Below are 15,918 nucleotides of genomic sequence, written 5' to 3'. Positions count from 1 at the left end.
GATTTCTCAAAAAAAGTAATACCATAGAAATGCACCTCCTCCAAAGAAAGATCTTTACCCCCCACCAAAAAAAAAAAAAAATCTGTTGATTCTTAGTAGCACAGTGGAACCAGATAAAAACGGAATCTATAATAATTAACCTAATTGACAGGGCTCTAGAGCTAATCCATTTCCACCAGTCATTTATTCACAGTAGGTATTCTTAAGGACTTGTTGAATTGCGGGCTAAGCGCCCATTCTAACGAGAGTTCACAGCCTTCGGGAGTGGGGACCGCAGGCTGCTCCGCCCGGCAGTTCACTTCGACATTCAGGATGAGCACCCTGTTGGCATGCGGGAGCCAAGATCCGGACAGTGAGGGGCTTGAGGGTGGTGTGCGGCTCGGCTGGGAGCCGTGTCCTGCAGGGAGTGTGTGGCCCAGACAGCAACAACGGCAGAAGCCCTAACCCGCCGGAGTCCCCCGGTCAACAGCGGCGCGGTGGCGGCGGCATCCGGTAGCGCCAGGAGCCGGGCCTGCGGCGACCCCAGCGCCCGCGCCTCTGCCTCTTGGGGCCCGAATTTCCGCCATCTGAGCACTAGTGTCGGCTTCCCGGCGCAGCCCCCGAGAGCCGGGGCCAAGATGCCGCCTCCCGCGGGCGGCGGAAAGCGCGGGGCAAGACCCGCGTCCGCTCTCACGGTTCGGGGCACGCGCATGTCCCGGGCATCAGGTTCGGGACAGTGGAAGATCCTGGTACCCGCCTTCCCCCTACCCTATCCTTAGCCACCCCCTGGTACCACTGCGCCCTCGCGAGCCGCCCTCCAGTCCGGCAGGGCGGAGCAGCTGTGGGGCTCGGTACGAGGCAGCGTCCCGGGGAACGCGCGGGTGCCCCGCCCGGCCCCGGGGCGTTGGGACAGCAGCAGCCGGCTCGGCGGCGCGGGGACTACTTTCCGCGTCCTCTCCAGCCCCGCCCCTTGTCCTCGCGCGGCGGAACGCTCCGCGCTGCGCCGGTGGCGGCAGGATACAGCGGCTCCTGCGCGACTTATAAGAGGTCCTTGTGCGGCGCCATTTTAAGCTTCTCGGTCTGTAGCAGTCGCGTTAGACCGGCTGCGAGAGCTGAGAGCGAGGGGAGGCGGAGACGGAGGAACATCCGAGAAGCAGCTCCAGTCCCCGCCAAGCCGCCACCGCAGGCCGAGGACGATCGGACTCCCGCGGCGGGAGGAGCCTGTTCCCCTGAGGTGCTTGGGCGCTCCTTTCCTTACCCTTTTGGAGCTGCTCCCGTTCCCTCTTCGGAGCCAAACTTCGTCGCGGGCGCGCGGTCCCGGAGGTGGCTGAGAGCCGGGCCGGGCGCAGCCGGGAGGCCCGGAGTAGGGAGCGGGCTGGGGGCGCCGGGGAGGGGCCGCGCCCGGGGGTGGAGGGCGGTGGCCGGGCCCGGGTTCCGGTCGCGCTGCTCCTCCGGGGCCCTGGGGGCACCGCTCGCGGCGTGGGGGCACCGCGCGCGCGAGGGCGCGTCCGGGAGCTCGGATGGCCAGCGCGGGGGGCGGGGGTGAGGGGACTGTGGTTTCCGTCCGGGGCTCCGGCCGCGGCCGAGTTTGGGGGAGGGACCCTGCGCCTCGGGATGCGCGGGGGCCGGAGTGGGGGGCGGGGTGGGGCGGGGGACTCCGCCTTCCCATCGCGGAGTTGGGGTACGGACGCTGGGCCTGGGACGCCACCCTAGGTCCTGTCTGCCGTGGGGATAGGGCTGGTGGACTTTCTCTCCAGATTTCCTATTTCGTTCTTAAGGACGAATTCTTAAGAGCGTTCTTGAGAGAATTGTATTTTTTCTAATGCTCTGCCTATGTGAGTTTGGCACTGGCGCTTCTTTAAATCGAAGCAACTTTAAACCTTTGAGGAACCAAACTCTTCGTGCAGACGGTGCGATGCGTCGGTAGGGTTTGCACGTATAAAATTCCGGTCTTGGCAGCTGCGTTTTCTTGTGCCGCGCAGGTGAGCGAAGGCGGCGGGCAGTGCCCTGGGGTACTTAAGGGTCGACGGCGGTGGGTGCGAGACCCTCGTGAAAGTCGGGGCTCGGGCGGCTGGCGTCCTGTTTCTGGTCGAGTGGCCCACGGGGTGCAGGCTCTGACGGCTTGGAGAGTCTGGTTCGTGGAAATTGTTTACTCACACAGCCGTACGGCAGCCAAACTTGGTGTCTAGAACGCGTCTGCTTTCAAACGGAGTGAGCTCTTCCCCTCGCCACGCAATTGGCCGAGTGGGACTGGGGCATTGCAACTTCTCCCGGTGTTTTGTCTGGGCAGAGGACTTTGAACAGACGCTCTGGAAGTTCAGTTCTCCCAGCCCGCTTCTGAAGCCGCTCGACTCGAAAGCTTCGGCAGTGGGGTAGAGTTGTTTCCTCCGCTTTCTGTTCCCTTCGGGAGGGCGCATTGTCTCATGCCCCGTATCTTGCAGACATCTGTGGTCTCCCCTCCCCCCCGAGCTGGTGCGCGGTGAATGGAGAGGGACCGGCCTGCTGGTATGCAGGGGTCAGCGAAAGGAAATCGAGGAGTGGTTTCAGTGAAATGGGAGCTTTGTGTGGTGAATGGTGGTGGCTTAGACGAGACAGCGACTTGAAGAGAGCGCTCCTTTGATGAAGGCTAGGCTAGTGTTCCTCGGATCGCCAAGTTACTGAGCATTTTGTCTGGAATTTAGGAAGCCGTTTCCGTATTGTCACTGGGTGAACATTCAGTACCTTCAGATGTCTCCATGTTAACTCATCTTCTAGGAACTGTTAGGCATAGTTTGAAATGTTACTGGCTTCATGCTGCTGTTTAGTATCGAAGTAAATTAGTGACAAAACTTACGCTTTTTTTTTAAGTCTGAGCTAAAGCTGCTGCTGTATTTGTTTACTTTTACATTTAAACCCACAAAATCTGGAATTTAAAAAAAAGTACCTGAAGTTTTATTTGATAATGTCCTTCCACAAAATTTAATTTGCACCCAATATTCATTGCTTTGACTGACCTAGTCTCTTTGTTTTGAAGGCCACATACAAGGACAAAGCCCTAAAGTGGCTGCAAAAGTAACTGGAAAACTTGCAGAAGACTGTTCTGCAGGATTAAAGCAATGTTGAGACTATCTGAGCCTGAAGTCCTTCAGGGGAAAAGAAACTGCTCGGGAGAAGTTCAGGAGGGCATGTAATTCAGAGTCCTTGGGGCGTCTCGGGCCTGAGATTCTCCCGGGTCCGGAACAGTCATTTCAGATGGCTTTCGGGAGAAACCAAGTTTTAAAAAGTAAGGCGACTAATAAAAAACATGTCTTTTAACGTTGTTCATGTGTTAGGAAGCCTCAACAATTTTATTTCTTTCGGACTGATTTTCTGACTACTTCCTTTACCAAGATTATGGTGTAGAAAAACGCATATTCCAATATTAAAACTTAAACTGTGAGTTGAGCTTCCCTACTGTTAACTAGTGATGACTGGAATAAAATTGTCCACGTAAATGAAGCTCTGTTTTCACCGTTTCCTCCTCCCCCTCAGCAAATTTCTCAAAATGTGTTTTGGGGTGTACTTAGGAGAACCTATATGCAGGTATTGGGTTTTTGTTGGGAGGGGTGGGAAGAGGAGTGTAAGTATTGTTGAAATTAGGAACATGAACAATTTAAAAGTTTCAGTATTGTTCTCTTATAAGTGGGAAGTAGCAGTGAAAATAAAACCCCAGAAGTAGCCTGTATTAAGTATATTCAGCTAATTGAAACTTTTATGTTATTGAAAAGAAACAATACATCTGTCTAGTCATGAACATGAATGTGTTTCTCTTTCATCGTTTACTAATTGCTGGTAATAACTGTAGAGGAATAGGAGGAAAATTTTAAGTTTGTGCTGTGAGCTTGGTTGGAACCATGGTTGCTTGCTAACCCAGGGCAGAAAGGACGAATGCTTTCAGAGCACGGAGAACTTCTAGTAAAGAGTATTGGTGACTCTTTTGTAGTGCTACATGTTGTCTAGGTTCTTTTGTACCCTTTTTGCTGGGAACACAATAGTTTTGTTGAAACAGCTTGACTGAATACATTTTTATGCCATAAAAGTAAATAGTAAACACGGACTAGGAGCTAGAGCATGTAGTTATTGCCTGTTACTACCCTCATTGAGAGGATCGTGATTTGCGGAATCAGTTCTCATTCTTTAAGAGACTGTTGTTTATGTAATACTGTTCTGATTACGAGTGTGATAGATAACTAGGCTAGTGGGCTAAAATAAATATATACTTAGTTGCCACAAAAGGAAAATAGGTGATTTGTGTTAATTGAAAGTGACGTAGTTTTTCTTCAGTTAAACTCAGGAGAAAGTTCTTTATTTCCTTTGTGAAGCTAAGAATGCTGCTCCTGTGTCTCGTGCAAGACTGAGCCTGACAACCTGGTTGGGACCTTGCCTAGCCCGGCTGCGGAGGCCTGGCCTGCCCTCCGCGCAGCGCGTGCCGTGTGCTCTCTCCCGAAGGAAAGACTGGCTCTTAGAGGAGAAGGTCAGTCACGTTAGGAGCCCTTTTTTAGAGTTTGACTACTTTTTTTGAATTTTTAAATTGGGGGCATCTTTTCTTTCAAGGGACATTTCCCCAAAGTCTCCCTCAAGCCTGGTGGCCGCACAGGGGAGGGTGGCGTTCGGGCCTGTTTCTGTGCCATGCTCTGGTCACGTTGAGTGCCCTCCAGTGGATATAATGCAATGCTTGTGCCTTTTCTCCCCCCGGTAAGTTTGGGTAGAATGTGTGTATGCATAGTTCTGATGAGAAAGCATCAATAAGAACCCTTCGAATTCTAGGATAATTTATTCATATCAATACGGCTAAGTAGACGGTTGGCTTGAGAAAATATCTTCTAACCAATATTTGCAGGGGAAAGGTCAAAGCAAAATTAGGGATTACATTTTTATTTGTCACTTTAAATAGGCAATTCTGTCTAAGTATACCACAATGACAAACCAAAAAAACTCAGTATAATAACTCAAAAGTAGAAGATCATTGTGTTTAGCCATATTAATGAATTCTAGAAACTAAGATTCTCGGAGAAAGTTGATGGATTGAATTATCCGTTTGTCTAAAATCAGTCCCACAGTAAAACAAGTGAAGACTCACACTCATGTGTATTGCTGAGGAGTGTGTGTGTGAGTGAGACTCCAGGTGGGAACAGCTAGTGGAGTCGGCGTAGGAGAACTCGGGGGGTGGGGGGGGACACACTGCTATGACTGTCGGGCCTCATTTGTCAAGAGTCGTGGGCTGTGAGGCATTGTACCAGTATTTTGCCCTTTAAAGTTTTTGATGAAAACCTTCCTCTGTGCACCTAAGCTAAAGCTTTTGGTATTTCTATTAGTAGCATTATTTTTTTTTTAAATTGTCGTTTCAAATCAGATTCCAGTTAGTAACAAGAATTAAACCTATTCTGAATTTAGCGTCTGGTAGTCAAATGGTCATTTTATGGGATATTCTTAAGAGTTTGGGTTGTTCTTTGACTTTGTTATGATGAATGGTTAAAATGAAATTAAAAATTTGACAGAGCTCTGGCCAGTGTGGCTCGGTTGGTTGGAGTGTTGTCTTACGAGCCGAAAGGCTCTGGGTTTCGGGTTCGATCCCCTATTAGGGGAGGCAACTGATAGCTGTTTCTGTCTTTCTTTTCTCTCCCCTACACCCCAATCTCGCTTTGTCTCTCTAAAAGCAATGGGAAATGTCCTCTGGTGAAGATTTAAGGCAACAGAGTGGGGAAGGAAAGTGATAGTAGTATTACTGCTCTATTTTGCTCTTGGAATTTAACACAATTTTGTGGAGACTTTGGGAGACTTTGGTAATGATCATTGACAAAGAAATATATTTTTATATATTTTTTAACAAGAAGGCAAGAATGCTTCAGTTTGATTAAATGGCTATTTCAGAAGGGAGTGTGTTCTTTCATAAAGGGTCATATTTTAATAATGTCTGGGTTGATGCAGCATTCAGTGTCTGAGTCAAATAGCTTGTTTTAATTTTCTAAGACTTATGAGATAAAAGAATAAATTTGAAAGTTCTTTTTAAAATTAAGTACATAAAGCTCATTGAAAATATTCTACCTATTAGGGGCTTTTGAAATTGGTTACTTCATTAATAAGCATAAACAATTTTACATTCAAGATAAGTAACTAAAGGAAGATTGCTTTCACAAGCCATGTGGGACTGATCTTCACTACAGTGAGAAAGTCCTCCTCGGTGTCCCCAGGGCCAGGCTGGTGTGGGGCGACTGGGACTCGGGTGGCCACAGCACGTGTTCCGTCGGAGCAGTCTTCGGCTGCTCCCCGCCGTTGTGTGGAAACACAGTTCATGTTGTCACATCATCTGGTTCTGCGCCCTCCCCCAGAAGCAGGAAATCCACATTAATGTGCATCACTTGATTTGCACATGTTGGTGAATGAAATTCATCTTTCAAGGTGCTGTTCAGTACAATTAAACACACCTATTGGCAGGATACTGCCAGTTAGTAACATCTGCAGTTGTCCCATTCGGAGTACATTTTGTAATGATGTTTCTAATAAAAGACAGGATAATAGGATTCTGTGGCTTTTATAATTTAGATTTTTTAATTTAAATCAGATTTTAAATAAGATTTTTAATATTAGGTTCAAGCTGAGGTATTTGGGAAATGCTTTATATCAGTTGACTACAGATTGGGAACTTAAAAGCAAGTTCATATTATTAACTTGTTTGTGAAATCTGGGAAATCCACACTTTCAAGTTTAGGAATTCAGATAATTTGGGTTAAGAAAAAGGAGGAGAAATAACAATGTGTTTATTACTTGATTATCTTAAGTATAGTTTTTTTTCACAATGTATTTTTTTAAATGGTCTCAAACTTAATATGTGAGGGCAGTTAAAATACTGGACAGATTCTGGCTGTGTGTACATAATCATGCCAGCCTGAAATTTTATTGACGTCTTTGAATCATGCCCTGGTTTTCAGCTGAAGTCTGCGTTTCTGAGATAAACTATTATCAGACTAGATCCAAAATTTAAAAGCAAAGCTTAGATAATGAAAAATTGAGTATAAGTTTTACTTCAATTAATGGCATATTGCTGTTTGGTCAGAATAAATTTATGCAATTAGATAGATTTTGATTAAATCTTTTGCTGCTAGGGCAAAGTTTTTCATTTCCAGAGCTTGAAAAGTTAGGTGTTTAGCCTGCAGATTACATGTTTAAATGGCAAAAGTTTGTGGACTGAAAATGCCAACCATAGGCCAGCAGTGGTTTTAGGAAGCATACTCCGAAACGAGTGCTGCAGGCTGCAGTTGGTTTTGTATGATATGGTGTGGAATGCAAGCAAAACCGATCAGAGGACTTTCCACGAAACTTTCGTCCCAGGGCACTCACCCCCTCGCCTGTTACACAGTCCCCATGTAACTTTATAGAACCACGGTGAAGTTTCTCTTGTAATATTCCAGAAATTTCCTGCCTCTGATTCCTTTTGAACTTGTTGAAAAGGCTTTTTCCCCCTGTAATAGTTTGAAAAGTATGAACAGCTGGCTGATGCCAGAGTGGAACTGCCTCAGCACAGCCCCTTTGCTCCCCTGTTCATGTCTCTCTCCATTTCCTCACTAGATACTCCCATGGTTGGTCTGTGATTTCATTATTAACATGTTGCTGGGCTGATACTTTCCTTTTAACTGACTTGTAACAGGTATGTTAAGCAATTGTTAAAAAATTTGGAGTGGGGGATATATTTTTAAACTGCTAAGTTCTTTCAGGTTTATTAGTCCTCATGGCAGATAAACCATATTTATAATTAATAAATCTTATATGCTGGTAGCTGATACGGCTGGGAAGTCACCGATGTACCAAATCTGAAGGGTTAGTTTGATCAATTTCTTTTAGTAGAGTTTTATGATTGCTGAAATAATTATGATAGATATGTACATGTAAAGGTACTTTATTATGCATTATCCTTGTGAAAATGTGAGAAGTTGGGTTTACTGCAGAATTTCTTGGGAATGCAATTTGAAGATCTTAAATGATTGTAGTAATTTACTGCTCAAAGGGGTGGTGGTTATAAACTGCCTCCCTCCCCCCTTTGAGTATAATTAAGTGGTTTGGGGTAAGGGTATAGCGAGTGAGTCCGTCTTTGAAGTTCCCACACACTAGATGAATGCCACATGTGTAAGGGAGGAGCAAGGGTTTCTTGGAAACATTTTTCAGTCCAACTAACTGGAGGTTTCCAAGTAGAGCTTTAGTCCTGTGTAGAAAGTGCTAACGTGGACACTTGAATTCTTTGAGTTACTGCAAGAATGCCGCAATGTCAAAAATTACTTACACCTAATAGTTCATTTAGATACAAAAGTAATATTATGTAGGAAACATAGTATGCTGACAAACTCTATAGATTGATTCATAAATTGAGCTTGTTTTCTGGCATTTTGTTTAATTTTAAAGTTTAGTTTTTAAGTTCAACTATTTTATCTAGTAGTTGTCCTCTGCAGGTCACCATTTCTTGCCTTAATTCTGCTGTTATTTTCCCCGGATACTGAATCACAGTGTCAGCCATTCTGTTCCCCACAGAATGAGAGATACCGGGCCAGAAATTTTAAAGGATTAGAAGTCTGGAATACCAGAAGACCAGGGTTGCTCATGACATAGAGGAATGATGGCTAGGTAGTATTGTTGATAAGTGGAAACTGGGAAATAGTAGAGTTGGGTCTTTTTTTTTTTTTTTTTTTTGGTAAGAATACTGATTAATCATGCTTGAGGAATGCCCTGACTATATGCTAAAGGGCCTCTGGTTTTCTCCTATTGGCTGTTACACAGCAGATCATATTACATCTATTCAGAAAGCTCTAAGAAAGACTTGAACTTTGCTTCTCTAGCTAGTCCCCTTTACCCAGTCAGAAGCTAAACAGTAATTCCTTCGCCTTCTCCTTAATCTGAATCGAAGGTCCATCTTTATAAGTGGAGGAAGTTTGTGTGCAGGTCAGAGGCCAGTTCTGACGCATGTGTTTTCAAGGACTTTGTTCTTTAGTTAACAGCTCGCTCTTCTGGACTCTCCTTGCCCTCCAAACCCTAATTTTCATTGCTTTTTGTGGTGTCCATCTCCCGCCTTTTATCATCTGAAATCCATTTGTTGTGCCTTCTAGAAATGCACAGTTGTCAGCAAATCCCTTTTATTCTCATCTATTCTGGGAGTGTTTTGTTCGCTTACTTGCTCCAACTGTAACCTAGCTTCTCCTCTAATAATGCCACTTCCTTGCAGCTCTCTCAAGTGGTAAATGTTTTCCCATCTTGCACACCTTTTTCTGCAGAACCAAGAGGAACAGTGTCTTTTCTTGTTTTTCATTGTCACTTCTTGACCATTCTTTTCCAGAATTTCAAGCTTTGACTGTTTGCCAAATTATACCACCCACTCCTCCTCTGTATTTCAGTCATCTGTCAGCTTTCCTGAGTCATTCCCTTCCTTCCATGAACACTTACTAGCTCCTAACTTCACTGTCTTATTTCTCTCTTAATTCTTGGTGACCATCAGTGTCCATATAGAGCAGCGCCACTCAAAAATGTCATCTGGCCTGTGAGCTGTTTGTTACCAGCATGAATTGCTATAAGGAGTTTGTGCTAGAATTTAAAACAGCTATGGCACTAAGTTCACTGTTTAGTTCATCTGATTATTATTATTTGTAGCGAGACTTTGTTTAATAAAGGAAGCAGTCAGTATGCCAGTTTATAATGTGGCACAAGCTCATTAGGTCATTATAGTCTGGCACTTTGAGTAACGTTGACATAGAGGATGCTTCCAATATTCTGGCCTCTTTAATTCCTTGATTTCTTCTCCAGTGATCTTACTTTTCACTAACTGCTCCCTTCCCCAGTATCATCTCAAGTGCCTCCCTACTTCAATTCCAACAGCCCATCATCCCCACTGGAACCCTACAATCTGTCTGTGTGTCCACCTAAGTTTTCCAGTGTCCCTCACCCTCACGTCTACCCAACTGGATTTCATGCTGAATCATAATCACTTATATACATTCTCAACGACCTGGTCCCTCCCTGGCTGCAGGGCCAATGGTCCCTGGGCTATTAGTATATCCTCCTTTATGATGATGCTTCTTCCTTTTTTCTTAAACCTTCCAATACCACCGAATGCCACTGCTTTCTATTTCACTAAGCAGATTGAATAACTGGAAGAATTCCTGCCTACTCTCATATCTGACTGTGTCCTTCACCTTCTCCCTCGTCACTTGGGATGAAATGTAGTGTTTCCAGATAAGGGCATCCAGTTCATTTGTACACTGGATCCCATTTTCTCCTGCACTCAAGAGTATTCTCTCCTCCTCTCTTCTCTCACATCATTGGCTTTTCCTATGAGCATACAAATATGATGCCATTTATCCCATGTTTAAAAAAATCTCTTCTTCCTGTCTACGCTTTCACCCGCCACCCCAGTCTGCTGCTCTTCACAACAAAACACCTTTTAACAATTGCTTATTACTCATTCTTTCCTTTCTGTTGAGCCCCTATTAATGACCACATTATAAATTTCTAGTTATTATTTCAGTTAACCTGTTAGTAGCATTTGACACATTTGCTTGAAACACTTTTTTACTTGGTTTCTAGGCCACCATGTCTGTCCGTGGGTTTTCTTCCTACCTCTCTGGCATTTTCTTCTTAGTCCTTTTTTTGCTGTCATCTCCCTGACCTCTGTGTTGAAGTGGCTGAAAGTTTAGACCCTAGACCTCTCCGTTTTCATCATCTGAATACACTGTAGTCTCCTAGCTTGAAACAGTACTTAATCTACTTGCTGAAGATTTCCAAATTTGTATCCTTGGTCTGGATTTCTCCCCTAAACTATAGATCCTGCGACCCAGCTATTTTTTCCAACAGTTTGGATGTCTAAGAAGCTCTTCGTGTTTAATATATCTGAAACTGAGTTCCCAGTTTCCCCTAAAGCTGCTTCTCTTAGTCTTTCCTAAGAGACTGCAACCGATGTGACTGTGCGCTTCCAGTTACTCAGACTTCGGACCTTGCTGTTCTTGGTCCACCTTTCTCTTACACCCTGTATCCAAACCCTGTGTGCAAGTGGTGTCTGCTCCCCCTTTAAAGTAGGTCTGCAATGTAACAAGTTCTCACCATAGCAATGCCATCTTAATTTTTTGCCAAGATTACTGCAGAGGCTTTCTAACTGGTCTCTCCGCTCACACATTTCCCTTTAAAGGTGGCCAAGGCAATCCTTTTAAAACAAGGTCATGTAATTTTCTGTTCAGAAACCTCCAGGGGTTCACCATCTCATTTACTAAAAGCACAAGCTCCTATGTGTTCTGACCACCCTCTCTTTATTCCCTGTCACTCTTCTCCTCTCACTCTGTGCTGGCCTTTTCTGTTTTTCCTCCAATTGGTCGGTCGTAGGCCTTCACCAACTTCTGTCTCCTTTTCTTGCTTGTTTTTCCTTAACACGATGGATATTTTACTTTTTTCCTCTTAGCCTTCTAGAATGTAAACCCAGTGAAGACAGGTATTTTTTTCAGTTTCCTTCACTGCTTTCTACCCGATACCCAGATTCATGGTATATATAGTAGTTGATAAAGTAGATGATTGTGTTGAGTTAATGGCGCTTAGATCTTAATCACCTCATTATGGATCTTGCCCAATAATATAAAAATATATTCCAGACCTTGGTAGAGGTGGTTTCTTTTTGTCATTTGTGACCTGTGTCACATTTGAGTCCCACACTGAGATCTTCCCTGCTCACCCATTTTACTCTATCATATTATCTAACTTGGTTTGTGGCACTTAATCATACTTTGAAGCAACATTTGTTTACTTGCCTCTGCTGCTCACCTCTCAAGGGCTTGTATCCCTGGTGCCCAGAACAGTGTCTGTAACTTACAGGTGCTCAGTAAAGGGTTTGCTGAGCAGGTATATATTCTGGAATTGGACACCCTTTGTTTCCCTCCAACTAATGCACCGTTTATTTCTCTGTTCCCATTACAGCTTGGAAAGGATAACCTGTGGACATGGCTGCCCTGCTTTCTTCTCCGTCCCCTTTCAGTGTTTTCCATTGCCAAAAACAGCTTTTAAAAATGCAGACGGGATTTGTGATTCACCTGGTTGGATCCTCTCATGGACTCCCAGTGGCCCATAGAATAAAAAGTGCATTCCTTATGAAAGGCTAGTGAGCCCTACATGGCCTGGCCATTTTCAACCTCAGCTTACTTGCCCTCACCCTTTTCCACTCGGTCTCAAATTTTAGTTGTTAAAAGATGATCAGGTCTTTCATGACTCCCCGTTTGTGCATCTGTTGTCTCTTATTTCTTGTTTCTGGAATGTTCCTGCTCTATTCATTACATGCTGGCTCTTTTGCATCCTTCTTCAGGTCTCATTTTGAGGATTACCAACCTCTAGAAGCCTGCGGCCACTCGGAGACCTTTCACCTGTGTCAGTCTGCTCCCTTCTCCTGTTTGTAACTTAGTTGCTATACACTCAGTGCTCTTTGTAATTGTTTCTTCAGTTGCCTTTTTGTCAAGAATACAAGGACCATTTGTTTTAATCACCACTGTATACCCAGAACCCATTATACCCCCTGGCGTGTGGCAGTTGCATGTAAATTTGTTGATTGAAATTAATGAAACATCAGTGTGAGAGAGATACATCAATCAGTTGCCTCTTGTACATACCCTGCCCGGGGATCGACCCCGCAGCCTAGGTATGTGCCCTGACCGGAGATTGAACCATCGACCTTTTTGTGTGGGGGACGACGCTTCAACCAACTGAAGCACCTGGCCAGGGCAAGAAAGATTTTTAAAGGCATGTATGCAGAATGGTCCCTGTTATCCACAGTTTTGCTACCCACGGTCTCAGTTACCTACAGTCAGCTGGGTTCCAAAAATATTAAATGGGAAATTCCAGAAGTGAGAAATTCATAAGTTTTAAATTTCACACCCTTCTGGAGTACTGTGATGTAACCTTGCATTGTCCTGCTCTGTCCTGCCTGAGACATGAATCATCCCTTTGTTCAGCATATCCACTTTGTAAACTCTGCCTTCTTGTTGGTTGTAGCTTAGTAGCCATCTCAGTAAGAAGATTGACGCAGTATCACAGTGCTTATGCTCAAGAAATCCTTATTTCATTTACTGATGGTCCAAAAGCACAAGAATAGTGATGCTGCCAAAGAAAAGCCATGAAGTGCTTCCTTTCAGTGTAAAAAGGTGAAAGATCTCAACTTAATGAGGAAAGAAAAAAATTGTATGCTGAGGTTGCTGAGATCTATGGTAAGAACAAATCTTATGTGTGAAATTGTGAAGAAGGAAAGATAAATTTGTGTTGGTTTTGCTGCATCTCAAACTGCAAAAGTTACAGCCACAGTGAGTGGTAAGTGCCTGGTTAAAATAGAAAAGGCATTACATTTGCAGGTGGAAAACATGAGCAAAAGAGGTGTTCCAATTGATGGCAGCTCAGTGGGCCAGAAAGCATTGCGCCCATACGAAAACGTCAGCAAAGGATCCCCTGAAACGAGAGGCACCAAGCCATGAATAGGTTTTGAACTGAAATATAAAAATTACTGGCATGTTGCATCTGCTGATGAAGAAGCTGCTGCCACATTTCCGGCAGAGTTGAAAAAGTGGATTGAGATTTAGTTACTCTCCATGGTTTCAAGTATCCACTGTGGGCCTTGGTACTTATCCCCCGCAGATAAGGAGGGACTATATATTAAGGCCAAAATCTGGTTTATCACATTCCTGGTTTTAACGGCCTGGCGTTTTCCCAAGTAGTGGTCTGAAGGGGCTTTCATACACCACTCGGTCCAGTCTTGTTTTTCCACAAAGCTGTTTTTGCAGGTACTATAGAAAAAAGAAAAGTGTTTAACCTCTCCTAGTAACGTATCGGCCCACTTAAAAACCCATTCTGTTACTGGTCTTCACATTTAGGTTTAATGTACTTAATTAAAATGTAAATTAACTTGCCTTTAGTTTGTTCTCAGGGAAGGTATTTAGTAAATAGATGAGGGTGTTGGCCAACTATTGCCTACTGCCTACCACCTGTCTTGTGTGGCCTGAGAACTAAGAATGGTTTTTATCATTTTTAATGATTGGTAAAATACCAAAGGAAGGATAATGTCTCATGACACATGAAATTATATGAAATTTAAATTTGCAGCTTCAATGAATAAAATTGTATTGGTGTGTGCATATTGTCTGTGGCTGCTTTTGTACTGTAATAGCAGAGTTGAGTAGTTGCAACAGAGCATGTGGCCTACAAAGCCTACAGTATTTACTGTCTGGCTGTTTACAGAAAATTTGCGACCTCTGTTTTAGATGAGATACTTCCTCAGCAAATCTTTCATGTTCCTAAAGGCACTTAAAAAGTCTTTTAGGTTATATGTAATTGTCGTTGACTATCTAAGCCCCTAATACATTTTATTTTTTTAAGATCTTATTTATTAATTTTTAGAGAGAGGGGAAGGAGAGGGAGAGAAACATCAATGTGTAGTTTCCTCTCGCACGCCCCCCTACTGGGGACCTGGCCTGCAACCCAGGCATGTGGCCTGACCTTCGACCCTTTGGTTCGCAGCCAGCGCTCAAGCCACTGAGCTACACCAGCCAGGGCCATTTTATTTCCTTTTTGTCTACTTTTGAACATTTCTCCTACTGGCACATTCAGTCCTTCAAATATTTATGAGCCGGATGTACGCCCAGTACTTTAGAAATAGAACTAAAGGTATAGTCCCAGACGTCACAGAGTTCACTCCCTGAGCTAAAAAAAAGTTATGAGTCCCTCTCATTAATTCTACCTATAGCCTGAGCCCAGAGATTAACATCTGGACACTTTCTTGAAATAAAACACACTTTTGTAGCATAACATACTCATGTTTGAAAATTCTTGTCAGTAGTAGTGCCATATCTAAGTAGGCCCAAAGTCAAAGCATAGAGTATATAGTGATTCAGCCTTAGTAATAGTATATATATTGGTGGTAGTTGTTTGTTTTTTTAACTGTGGTCGCTGTTCAGGAATGAAGTTCCTTGGTAGTACATGTAATACTTTAATTTCAAAATTGCTAACCCTTTTCTTGGATTTATCTGCAACGTTGACTGTTAAATATTAATTGTCTATGACTTTGGGGGAGGGTATATGATTAGATTAAAAGGGCACATGAACCCTGGTCAGAGTGCTCATTTAGTTAGGGTGTCGTCGTGGTGTGACAAGGCTGCGGGTCCCACCCTCAGTTAGGGATCAGTGAATGAATACATGAATAAGTGGAACAACAAATTGGTGTTTCTTTCTCTTTCTCTCTGTGGCTCTCTCAATATATTTTTAAAAAATTTTTTTAAGGGCACATGGCTGAACTAAACAGACCTGAATTTGAACTTCAGCGGAGCAGTTTATTCACCATACTTACATATATTAATATTATATTATATACGCTTACATTAACTGCTACTAGTCAGTTTTTTCATTTGATAATTTGGGAAATTATCAACAGGGAAGACTCAGTGAGATAACATACTAGGATCAGAACTGAAGTTGCTAGGCATTTAATTTTGTCACTTTAATAAGTATGTCAAGGACAAAATTAGATGTTTACCTGATATTAAAAGGTAACATCCTAAAATACTGTAAAAGATACTATTTAAAATAATGTGATTTAATCCGAAGTCTGGTATTTGTGATCCAACTGATTTTTAGAATAAATACAGTGACATTTGTCTAAATAAAAAAATTGCAGTAAGTTTGATTTCCTTTTAAAAAACACTGGTTGTTTTTTCAAAGAATACGTCTTTTTTTTTAAGCAATTTGTTTTGTCTTGGGGTACTAATCCTTGGATGAATAAATTTCCACATTTCTTTGGCAGAAAGTCCATTTTATAGGCCACTTATTTTTATACTTAGAAACATTTCCTTAATGCTGTCTGTCAGTGTTTGGCTGACATATAGTGGGGCTAAATGACATATTTTCTTGGATAAGTATTTCTAATATATT

General features: G+C 43.5%; 1 protein-coding gene across 4 annotated transcripts in view; it reads left to right on the top strand.

Annotated features, from left to right (window-relative positions):
• The first annotated feature begins 1,010 nt into the window (after positions 1-1,010).
• The window catches only part of CTNNB1 (catenin beta 1), a 37,879-nt gene continuing 22,971 nt past the window's right edge, over positions 1,011-15,918 (top strand). For 3 of the 4 annotated variants that reach the window (XM_045856754.1, XM_045856753.1, XM_045856752.1), the window contains exon 1: positions 1,011-1,213. The gene's annotated coding sequence lies outside the window, so the exon portion shown is untranslated. Of the gene's footprint in view, positions 1,214-4,319; positions 4,472-15,918 lie in introns of all 4 variants that reach the window. The other variant, XM_045856755.1, reaches the window with a different exon arrangement.

This window comes from Phyllostomus hastatus, unplaced genomic scaffold (genome assembly GCF_019186645.2).
Source record: "Phyllostomus hastatus isolate PE091 unplaced genomic scaffold, TTU_PhHast_1.1 phas_scaffold_129, whole genome shotgun sequence".
NCBI classification, from domain to species: Eukaryota; Metazoa; Chordata; class Mammalia; order Chiroptera; family Phyllostomidae; genus Phyllostomus; species Phyllostomus hastatus.
Note: the sequence above shows the minus strand (reverse complement) of the source record. Positions and strands in the feature narration are given on the sequence as shown.